This window comes from Phyllobates terribilis, unplaced genomic scaffold, assembly GCF_046119375.1.
Source record: "Phyllobates terribilis strain yellow unplaced genomic scaffold, ASM4611937v1 Scaffold_65__1_contigs__length_7625178, whole genome shotgun sequence".
NCBI classification, from domain to species: domain Eukaryota; kingdom Metazoa; phylum Chordata; class Amphibia; order Anura; family Dendrobatidae; genus Phyllobates; species Phyllobates terribilis.
This window is the reverse complement of record NW_027362825.1, coordinates 2842417-2854703: the sequence shown is the minus strand read 5'-3', so window position 1 is coordinate 2854703 and position 12287 is coordinate 2842417.

The window sequence follows — 12287 nt, the reverse complement described above, 5'->3', positions numbered from 1 at the left end:
TTTACTGCAAAAAATGTGAAAAGCAGGATAATAGAGATTTTTTACCGTGAAATGGCAAAACCACAGTTAATGTTTACTGGTGTATACCACACTTTTTAAAATATATAGATTTGCGGCTGAACAGTGAGCAACACACTCAACTTGTTTTTTTTTTAGATACCAAAGTCCCAAAACTGGATACTACAGAGATTTTACCCGGGGAACTGAAAAACCACACTTCTGTTTCAGTGGCCTATACCAGACTATTTTCAACAGATATATTTGTGTCTGAAAAATCAGAGACACACTTTTTTTTTGGGGGGGGGGGCACACCAATAGGTTAATTAAACGGGTGTTTGTACAGTGTGTTGGAGGAAAAAAAAAGAGGATTTAGATGAAAAAAAAGGATTTTTACTGGCCCCGGAGACCTGCAGCTAAGTCCAGCAATTTCAGAAAGTGGAGCCCACAGGACTGTAATGCAGCATTTGCTGGTATTTCCACTGCATCTCCTATACAGCTTGCCTGCCTGCCTGTCTGATATCTGGAATGGATATTAGTCCTTAGAAGGACTGTTTGTTTGTTCTGGCAGCCTTTACAGACCCTACACTAACTATTTCACAGGAAAAATCTCTCCCTAGCTCAGCAGCGCTGTCCCTACACTGTCTGATCTGGAGCGTCTGTGTCCAAGATGGCGGCGCCCGGTTTTAAATACTCGAGGTGACGCTGTGCAGCCAACCAATCACTGTAATGCCCACAAACAACAAGGCTGCGGCATTACAGTGACTGGCTGGCTATCCCTGCATGTTCATTGGCTCTGTAAAGAGAGCCAAACATGCAGGGCGGAGACCCGAGCTCCCGCCCGAGTAACCCAGAAATGCTCGGTGCTCGCCGAACATCCCGAGTAGCGTGATGCACGGGCGAGTACCGAGCAGTGTCGAGCATGCTCGCTCAACATTAGTTGCAGCCAATTTTGAGCTTGATGACCAAGCACCGTTTTTTAAATCTGACATGTATCACTTTATGTGGCAATGCTTAACATATCCCCTTGATTCTGATAGTGTTATTTTGTAACACATTGTACTTTATATTAATGGTAAATTTAGGTCAATATATATTTAGTTTTTCTTGTGAAAATATCTAAAGCTGCACAATTTCATTTAAATGCGGTGATGCCCCATATGCCTTCGGAAACTACTGTTTGGTCACACAGCAGGCCATTGAAAATAAAAGCGCTATTTGGGTTTTGGGAACGCAGATTTTGGAAGAATATTTTGCGGGTGACATTTGCGAAGTTCCAAAAGTACCAAAACAGCAGAAACCCCTCCAAAGTGATCCCATTTTATAAATTACTCCTCACAACGAATTCATCAACACCGGCAATTACTATATTTGTCGAACAGGTGTTTTCACTCTGCAACATCCAGAATTGCAAATAAGCCAGTTTAGTGCCCAGCTTGTGCTTATGGAGACAAGCACCCCATACATTTTAAGTGGGCTCTCCTCGCTAGAGAAATGCCAAATCTGTGGATTCTTTGTCTTACCATTAAAGTGGAAACCCCCTATTTTTAGAATGAAAGATGACGGTCCTGAGTTGGGGCTTGTGTTTTTTGCCTTCCTGACTTTTTCCCCAAACAGCTTTGTTCCTGGCATATTTTAGAAGCATATTTTTCTCACTAATGCCACAGCAATTCATAGTCAAACATACATGGCTGAAATCATTCAGCTAGTGTCCGATACATGCTGCCCGTATTAGCTATCAGGTTTCCTTTAAATCCTCATACAGCTAAGTCAAACTAAAATAAAACAAAATGATGACATCCAGAATGAAGGAAAAATTACAAAAAATATTATTTTTCTCAAAAAATAAAAGTGTTCAGTTCTTAAGTTTCTATCATTTTATTTCCTGTAGATAGTTATAATGATTAGGACTTTTACATTCTCTGTAAACAGTCAGTCCATATGCTTTGTTTATTTTCTGCTTAAAATTTAATGGGTGAAGAAGAAGACTTTTGCCGAAACCCGGGACCTTTAGGCTATGTGCCCACGTTGCAGGAATGAAGCAGAAAATTTCTGCTTCATTTCTGCAAGTCCTCTCCCGGAAAAAAGCATGCGGAATTTCTCACGCATTTATCGCGAGTTTTTCGTGCATTTATCGCGCGTTTTCCACATGCGGATTTGCCTTGCGTTTTTTAAGGTATTGCACAAAGGCAATTCCGCTTGCGGAAATGCAAAATTAATTGACATGCTGCGGATTTTTGAATGCAGCATAAACGCTGCGGAAAAATCCGCAGCATGTGTATAGAACTTGCGGAATCCCCTTGGGGACCATGGGGTGCGGATTACCAAGCATTTTACAAGCGTTTCCGCTGCGAAAATTCCGCATCAAAAACGCTTGTAATCCGCAACGTGGGCACGCAGCCTTAGATCTTCAGTCTAACGCTCTCCCAAATGATCTATTTCGGTTGGACACATCTAATTTCAGGAATGTTCAACACACTGCAAATGTCACAACTGGTTGTATTTATTTTTACTTTGACTGGTTTTGGCAAAATAATCTATATTTGAATGTCCCGCTATTTTGCAGTACATATTTAAGAACTTTCATTAACTCTTTGTGAATGAATAGAAAAAAACAGCAATTCTGCATTTTTTTTACATTTTCAATTTTACTCCATTTGCCAGGGTAATTCTGACTGTGTCTCTGTAGGACAGGTGATGATAGAGCATAAAACACAATTTGTAAGCATTATGTTGCATCAAGCTTTATTTTTTCTTAGCTGCAAACAATTGGAGTGAAGAAAGGAGATGCAAATTTAGAGAAAATATTCTACTGATTGTTAATGTTGAAAGTGAAAACATTTGTCCCAAAATGTGGTGAAACTTTGATGTCAGTATCACATGCGCATTTCAGACTTGTTAAACTATGTTCATCTGCTCTTTTAGCTTTTGTTTATTAAGTATATTTATAGTCTATTGATGCCTGAGGTTGAAAAATCTGAAATTAGACTTACTGGTAATACGGTTTCTAGGAATCTTCCACGACAGCACCTTAGGAGGTTCACTCTCTGCCCTAATAGGGACAGAGAACACATAGAGATGAAATAGTCCCTCCCATTTTCCTATCCACAGTATTTTTCTGGTGCCAAAACAACAACTAACATATGCACAAAGAAACTATTTGATGTTCCCAGAAGTCTTTTGTGAAAGCACAAATTCAGGACATTTAAGATTTGCCTCAAGGACCCCCAGGAATACAGCCAAAGTGCCAATGTTGAGAATTGGTTTTGCTAAGCCTCTTCACTCTTAGTTTTCTGTTTGAGATTGCCACCAATAGAGCGGACCCGCAACTAATCAGTAACAGGAGTGAAGCTGAACAATTTCTTGAAAGAAAATGCTAATGTCAGAAGTGGGATTCAAACCCATGCCTCCAGGAGAGACTACGAACTGAACGCAGCGCCTTAGAACGTTTGGCCATCCTGACTAGAGTTGAGCCACCCCCGTACTGTTCGAGTTCGGTCCCTTCGCCGAAATGTTCGTCGAACTGTTCGTCGAACACCGTCGAACACCGTTAAAACCAATGACAGGAAAACAAAAACACATAGAAACACATAGAAAACACCTTCAAAGGTGTCCAAAAGCTGACAAACTGCTCAGAAGACACAACTAACACATGGAAAAGTGACAAGTACATATAGTCATGCGAAAAGAAAAGAGGTGGAGGAGTTAAAGAAGGGGGAGACACAGATATAGGCATGTCATGCCCTTCTAAAACCAAGCAAGTGCGAAGCTGACACGGCCTGTCCGTTCCTGCCCGTGCCACCTCCGTGCCACCGGATTTGTGCCAGAGCCACGGTGGATCCTGACGGCGAGCCCAATACTGGTGCCTACTAGGTCCAAAGTATTTCCTGGGCTAGATGCAGTTAAAAATTTGTAATTAGATACTCTCGTTGGATGCTGAGAAAGCATTCCATAGAGTCTCCTGGCACGCCATATATTATTCTCTTAAAAAGCTTGGTGTAGGGGTCTATTGGACCCTTTTATAGCCAAAATCATGGCCCTGTATCGCAATCCGTCAGCTAGGCTGATGATAAATGGAACATTTTCATCACCTTTCATAATCACCAATGGCACAAGGCAGGGATGTCCTCTGTCCCCTCTCTTATACATCCTAGTGATGGAGCACCTGCTCTCATCAATTCGCAATAACCCCAATATTAGGTGGATTGAGGTGGGAGGCACCGAGTACAAGTGCTTTGCATTTGCTGATGATGTCCTAGTATATATCACTCAATCACATATATCCATCCCTGTTGTTATCGCTGAAATAGATATCTTTGTTACATGGTCAAATTTTAAAATCAATGCAGAGAAACTTGAGGCCCTCGATGTCTCCCTCCCCAAATCCATACAGGATTCCATCCAGTCCAACTTTCCCTTTGCCTGGCTCTCACAGAGTATCAAATACTTAGGAATTCGTATTCATAGAGACCTCTCCCGTCTATTTTATCTTAATTTTGGGCCCTTTATTGAACAACTCCATAAAGATCTTACTTCTTGGACGGTGAAGGATTTTTCCTGGTTCGGCAGAATAAGAATACTAAAAATGAACCTCCTACCTAAACTCTTATACCTCTTCCCAACCATTCCCGTGGTAATTCCCTCAAATTTTTGGAAAAGACTACGCAGTAGTTTTTAGTCTCCCCAGGATGACACAGGTGGGGCAGATGGTGGTTGTCCCGGCCCGCTAGGCCGCATTGTAGCACAGTGAGCTTTGCACTGCAACTTATGCATCATATCCATGTGACGGTTGATGCATGAAGTACTCAAACTATGTATTTTTTTACCTCTACTTAGCTTTTGGTGACAAATGTTACAGATAACACGAGTTGGGTCATCTTTAGGGATCTGAAAAAATGCACGGGCTATGCAAGGTTTAGAGCCCATGCGACTCTGCAACTAGCAATACTATCAAATGATTGGCTGGGTTAGATGAAGATCGTCTGTGTTTGGTTGGGGGTCCCCACAGTCTGCCTAGGCTAGATGCATTTAAAAATCATTATTAGATACACTGGCAGTGGAGCTTGCTTCGCAGCTGGGTTACTGAGCTGACTAGCAGACAATGAAGCTTTGGAGCAGACCTCTGAGTAAACAGCTCTTCAGACTCAACCATCTGTGTTACCCCAAGCCATAGTGTATGCATTTTCTTACGGTTAAAAGGGGGGGAAGACCCAACCCACCTCTAATTGATGATGGCAACGTCATGTAAAACAAAGCAAAGGAACTCCAAAAAGAGTCTCCATTTTTCCCACTTAAGTGGCATCAATTGCCCCAGAGTTGCTTAAAACAGTTGATTAGAATAAGTACCACACACTGCTACTATGCCCAAAATTATTTTCCAGACAAGATGCAGCTAAAAATTATTAGTAATTTGAAAGCTGGTGGAGCTTAGTAAAGATGGCATAATAGAATGAGTACCGCACACTGCTACAGGCCCAAAATTATTTTCCAGACAAGAGGCAGCTAAAAATTATTAGTAATTTGAAAGCTTAAAACGATTGGTGAGGTGATTTTACGAAATCCTCAAGCTTTTACTCTCCCCAGGATGACACAGGGGTAGAAAAGTCCTTGCGGATCCATGATTTGTTCATCTTTATGAACGTAAGTCTGTCTACATTCTCACTGGACAGCCGCATGCGCTTATCTGTCAGCACACCACCAGCAGCGCTGAACACACGTTCAGAGAGAACGCTGGCTGCGGGGCATGACAAGATCTCCAAGGCGTAAGTGGCGAGCTCCGGACATTTATCCAGATTGGAAGCCCAAAAAGAGCAAGGGTCCAGTGACACAGTCATGGCTTTGATGTTTACTTGGAGAAACTCCTGTACCATCGTCTCTAGGCGTTGACTATGTGTCAGACTTCTTGTCTCCTGTGGCCTTGCAAAGGATGGGCTAAAAAAGCAGTGAAAGGATTCCGCAAAATTGCTGTTGCCAGCAGATACTGTGTTTCTGTTACGGTTTGAGGGCTGAACACTCGACAGTCCCACGGTTGGCAAGTAAGAATTGTGAGATTCACTACGTGCACCACTGGTGTTTTGTGGAAAAGCACATGTAAGATTCTGCAACAGTCTCTGCTGATACTCCTGCAAGCGTGAATCCCTTTCTACGGCAGGAATTATTTAGGCAAATTTACTTTTGTACCGGGGATCTAAGAGTGTGGCAACGCAGTAGTTAGGATTATTTCGAATTCTGACAATTCGAGGGTCATGTTGCAGGTAGTGCAGCGAGAAGGCACTCATGTGTGTTGCGCATCCAGGAGCACCAAGTCCCTGTTGTGTGGGTGGCGAGGTAACAATCATGCTTCCTTCCTCTGCCCTCTCCCCCCAACCTCGCACAACAGAAATGTGATCAAGGTCTCCCTCATATGATGAGTCTTCCATCAGTTCGTCCTCCACTTCTTCCTGGGCTCCTGCACCTTCCTCACTAGTTTGGCTGCTACCATGCGCCATTGTAAATACATCTCCCCCACCCTCACATGCCTGCCGCCTTGGTGCTGCCGACCATCTGGACCTTGCAGATGTTAGCCCTTCCGCATACAACTCCTCCTCCTCTACTTCCTCCACCTCCTCTTGTCGCACCACCTGACTCCGAATTCTGTTTAACATGTGCTCCAGCATGTAAATCACCGGAATAGTCATGCTGATAATGGCATCATCAGCACTAAACCTCTTCGTCGCCATTTCAAAACTGTGCAGATCCCGTTGGCGCCGGCTATACATTAGAACATATTGCACAAGGGGTTGTCGGTGATGCCACAGTCGCTGCAACATGTGCAGAGTTGAATTCCACCGGGAAGGCACATCACATTTTAGCCGGTGAAGTGGCAGGCCCAACGACTTCTGTAGAGATGTAAGTCGCTGACCTGCGGGATGCGAATGGCGGAAGTGAGCACACCGCGACCCTGCCCTCTGCAGAAGGCCATCTAGTCCGGGATGGTAGCCTAAAAATTGCTGGACAACTAGGTTCAACACGTGAGCCATACAAGGCACGTGTGTGACATTGCCCGGCGAAGGGCCGCATCGAGGTTTGCAGCATTGTCGCACACGGCCTTCCCTGGTTTCAGGTCCAGTGGAGACAACCATTCATGAAACTGGTTCTCCAGAGCTGACCACAACTCCTCAGCTGTGTGACTCACATTTCCCAGACATTTCAAAGTAAAAACCGCCTGATGACGTTGAGCCCTGCTGGCAGCATAGTAAGGAGGTGTGCAGGATCCCTTCTGCGCAGTTAGAAAGTGTTTGGCATGACCAGACAGACTTTGGGTGCAGGTGGAGGACCGAGAGGAGGTTGAGGAGGCAGAAGCAGTGGAGGAACTTCGAGATAAAGAGGATTGACGCTCAACTCGTGGGGACGGCAAGACTTGGACAGCAGCCCCTTGTACTGCTGTCACCATAGTTACCCAGTGCCCAGTCAGCGACATATAATGCCCCTGTCCATGCCTACTCATCCAAGTGTCTGTGGTGAAATGCACCCTGTCACACACAGAGTTTCTCAAAGAAGCGATGATGTTGTGTGCGACATGCTGGTGGAGCCCATGCACACCTTTCTTTGAGAAGTAGTGCCGACTGGGCATCTGGTACTGGGGCACTGCGACGAACATAAGGTCTTGAAAATCCTCTGTGTCCACCAGGCGGAAAGGCAGCATTTCTGTATCCAAGAGCTTGCAGATGGTGAAATTCAACCTCTTAGCTTTCTCATGGCTAGGAGGAAAAGGTCTTTTACTTGTCCACATCTGAGGGACCGAGGGCTGGCTGTTGTGCTTAGAGGGGGTTGAGACGGGTGACCCCGGCAAACTGCCGGTCTATGCAGGCGGACATGTTAGGTTGCCTTGATCCAAAGGTGGTGCTCTCGGTGTCGGAGGGCGCTCAATACCAGCTGGTGTTTCCACCTCCAAATAAAATGATGACCTGCCAATCACGCTGGCTGTTGCGGGTAAAGAGGTGGCAGGTCTGCGTCCCAACACAGGTGTGACTGCTGTCCCCCCAGTCACAGAGGATGAAGAGGCCGCGGATGCACAAGATATGGCAGACGGTGGTTGGCCCGGCCCACTAGGCCGCATTGTAGCACAGTCAGCTTCGCACTGCAACTTATGCTTCATATCCATGTGACGGTTCATGTATGAAGTACTCAAACTATTGATTTTTTGGCCTCTACTTAGCTTTTGATGACAAATGTTACAGATAACATGAGTTGGGTCATCCTTATCGATCTGAAAAAATGCCCAGGCTATGCAAGGCTTAACGCTCATGAGACCTGAAGAGCCACCACGACTTGTGGTCAGAAGCAGAGTTGTGTTTGAGGATGCAGTTGTTGACATGCTTCCAGTACTACGTCACTGTCCAGGAAGGTGCAACCTGACCTCGTCGTCAATAGCATCCTCCTCCACCTCCTCTGCTGACCTCATCGACTGGCTGACTGTGGGTTGACAGTAAGTGGGATCTCCAACCTCGTCATTATCACCCTGTGTGTTCTCACACCCGTTGTCCTCAGATCCAACCTCTTCCTGCCCTGGCAAAAAACTCAAGTTGTCGCTCCAATCAGGTATTTGAGTCTCATCATCGTCTTCCTCATTGTCTCCACCAACAGGAGTTACAGTTTGGGAACGAAGGTCTTCATTATGGTCAGAACCTTCTGCGTCTGGTCCTGGATCTGACTCAAAGATTCTGGGCATCAGTGCAGATCATTTCCTCGTCTAGATTCACAGAAGCTCTGGAGCCGACCTCTTATTCCAAGGCTATAGTATGAGTAAACAGTAGAAATGAGCGGTGTTCGAATCGAACTATTCGCCAATCTCAAATTCGAGCTGTTTTGGGCGGTGTTCGAGCCGTTCGGTGAACACGAACGATTTGAAAAAAATTTGGCTGTTCGAGGTTATGTTTGATAACTGTTCGTGCACCAAAATCATAACTGGATTTTTTCTCAGTAATGCTGAAAATTATTGTTAATACGCAGTTTGAGTGTACAGCAGGGCGGGAGGAGGGGCAGGGGATGGATCTCTGCAGAAATAATGAAGATCTCCATTTTTTTTTCTCTTTCCCGCATTTACAGTCAGGAGGTGCAATCTGTCAGACTATCGGGAGCGCACACACGGAGCGAAGTGCTTTTTTTCACACAAGCAAGGGCATGTGTCATTGGCTGTGTATGTCACATGTCCTTGCCCTATAAGACCCAGCCATTTTCCCCGTCGCCACCATTTTCTCACTGCTGCAGCTGCGTGTTAGACGGCACCGCTGTTGCTGTTTGCGCTATACTTTCAGTGTTAATTTCAAGCCAATTTTCGCACAAATCTGCAGATAGCTTGGGAGTAGGGAATAGTTGTGATTGCAGTCCTTTTGAGGACTAGGTTACATAATTTCCTACAACTTTTATCAGGCAGGTCTGTGCTCTTAAATAGATAGGTTGGGAGTAGGGTCTAAATGTAGTTGCAGTCCTTTTGAGGGCTAGGTTACATCAGTTCCTATTAGTTTTTGCCAGGCAGGTCTGTGCCAGTGCTGTGCAAGTTTTTTCATAGCATTTGCCTAAATCTAGCTAAGCAAATCCCTTTTGGCCTCCTGCAGTGTGTGTTAGTCAGTGTAGTAGCCTATCTGCATTGAAAGCTACACCACCTGTGTATAGAATACAAATTTTTTCGCTGAAACTAGGCAACTAAAACCTTTTGGGCATAGCATCATTCTAGTAGTCCATCTATACTAACCTCCACCAGGTTGCAAATAAAAAATAATTTTTATCTGCATCTAGCTCTGAAAAAATATTTGGGCTTGTAGCAGTGTGTGGGACTTGGTCTATTAGTCCATATATACTAACCTCCACCAGGTTGCAAATTAAAAATAATTTTTATCTGCATCTAGCTCTGAAAAAATATTTGGGCTTGTAGCACTGTGTGGGACTTGTTCTATTAGTCCATCTATACTAACCTCCACCAGGTTGCAAATTAAAAATAATTTTTATCTGCATCTAGCTCTGAAAAAATATTTGGGCTTGTAGCAGTGTGTGGGACTTGTTCTATTAGTCCATCTATACTAACCTCCATCAGGTTGCAAGTTAAAATTAATTTTTATCTGCATCTAGCTCTGAAAAAATATTTGGGCTTGTAGCAGTGTGTGGGACTTGTTCTATTATTCCATCTATACTAACCTCCACCAGGTTTCAAATTAAAAATAATTTTTATCTGCATCTAGCTCTGAAAAAATATTTGGGCTTGTAGCAGTGTGTGGGACTTGTTCTATTATTCCATCTATACTAACCTCCACCAGGTTGCAAATTAAAATAATTTTTATCTGCATCTAGCTCTGAAAAAATATTTGGGCTTGTAGCAGTGTGTGGGACTTGGTCTATTAGTCCATCTATACTAACCTTCACCAGGTAGCAAATTAAAAATAATTTTTCTCTGCATATATCTCTGAAAAAATATTTGGGCTTGTAGCACTGTGTGGGACTTGTTCTATTAGACCATCTATACTAACCTCCACCAGGTTGCAAATTGAAAATAATTTTTATCTGCATCTAGCTCTGAAAAAATATTTTGGTTTCTAGCAGTGTGTGGGACTTGTTTTATTAGTCCATCTATACTAACCTCCACCAGGTTGCAAATTAAAAATAATTTTTATCTGCATCTAGCTCTGAAAAAATGTTGGGCTTGTAGCAGTGTGTGGGACTTGGTCTATTAGTCCATCTATACTAACCTCCACCAGGTTGTAAATTAAAAATAATTTTTATCTGCATCTAGCTCTGAAAAAATATTTGGGCTTGTAGCAGTGTGTGGGACTTGGTCTATTAGCCCATCTATACTAACCTCCACCACCTGTGTATGTAATAAAATTGTTTTACTGCATCTAACCCAGCCAATACTTTTGGGCTAATACCACAGTTTGGCCACTCAGCTCTGTTCAGTTCCCATCCATTGTTTATTCTGCAAACAACTCCAGAGTTGTCAATTAGTTAACCACAAAAATGAGTGGAAAAAGGCCTGCTGCTGGTGGAAAGGGGAATAGGCGTGTTGGGAAGGGTAAGAAAGGTTGTGTCCATGGGGTAGGTGTTAAAGCAACGGTAACATGTGCAGAAGAAAGGCCATCTTCCAGCCAAACTAAGATGTCTACTTCTTTTAGCGGACAATGTGATACGATCCCTTTCTTACGGCGAAGCCCATCGCTACAAATTCCAGATGAGGCACAAAAACAGCAGGTGCTTCAACGGATATCAAGTGCTCCTTTAAGTAGGCTCTCCTCCACCTCAACTTCAACATCACAAATACTCCAGTCCTCAGAGGTGTCACCCCAATCGCATTTGCTTCCTCACAGCTCCCAAGTCTCCAGCTGCTCGTCTGAGTATGGGGTAGAACAGATGGTTGAGTCTGCAGAGCTGTTTACTCATACTATAGCCTGGGAATCAGAGGTAGGCTCCAGAGCTTCTGTGAATCCAGACGAGGAAATTATCTGCACTGATGCCCAGAATCTTTATGAGTCAGATCCAGGAACAGACGCAGAAGGTTCTGACAATAATGTAGACCCTCGTTCCCAAACTGTAACTCCTGTTGGTGGAGACAATGAGGAAGACGATGATGAGACTCAAATACCTGATTGGAGCAACAACTTGAGTTTTTTGTCAGGGCAGGAAGAGGTTGGCTCTGAGGACGGCGGGTGTGATAACACACAGGGTGATGATGACGAGGTTGGAGATCCCACTTACTGTCAACCCACAGTCAGCCAGTCGATGAGGTCAGCAGAGGAGGTGGAGGAGGATGCTAGTGACGACGAGGTCAGTTTGCGCCTTCCTGGACAGAGACGTAGTACTGGAAGCACGTCAACAACTGCATCCTCAAACATAACTCTGCCTCTGACCACAAGTCATGGTGGCACTTCAGGTCGCATGGGTGCTAAGCCTTGCATGGCCTGGGCATTTTTTCAAATCGATAAGGATGACCCAACTCGTGTTATCTGTAACATTTGTCAGCAAAAGCTAAGTAGAGGCCAAAAAATACATAGTTTGAGTACTTCATGCATGAACCGGCACTTGGATATGAAGCATAAGTTGCAGTGGGAAGATCACTGTGCTACAATGCGGCCTAGCCGGCCAGACCAACCACCGTCTGCCACTTCTTGTGCATCCGCGGACTCTTCATCCTCTGTGACTGGGGGGACAGCAGTCACACCTGTTTTGGGACGCAGACCTGCCACCGCTTTACCCGCAACAGCCAGCGTGATTGGCAGGTCATCATTTTCTTTGGAGGTGGAAACACCAGCTGGTTTTCAGCA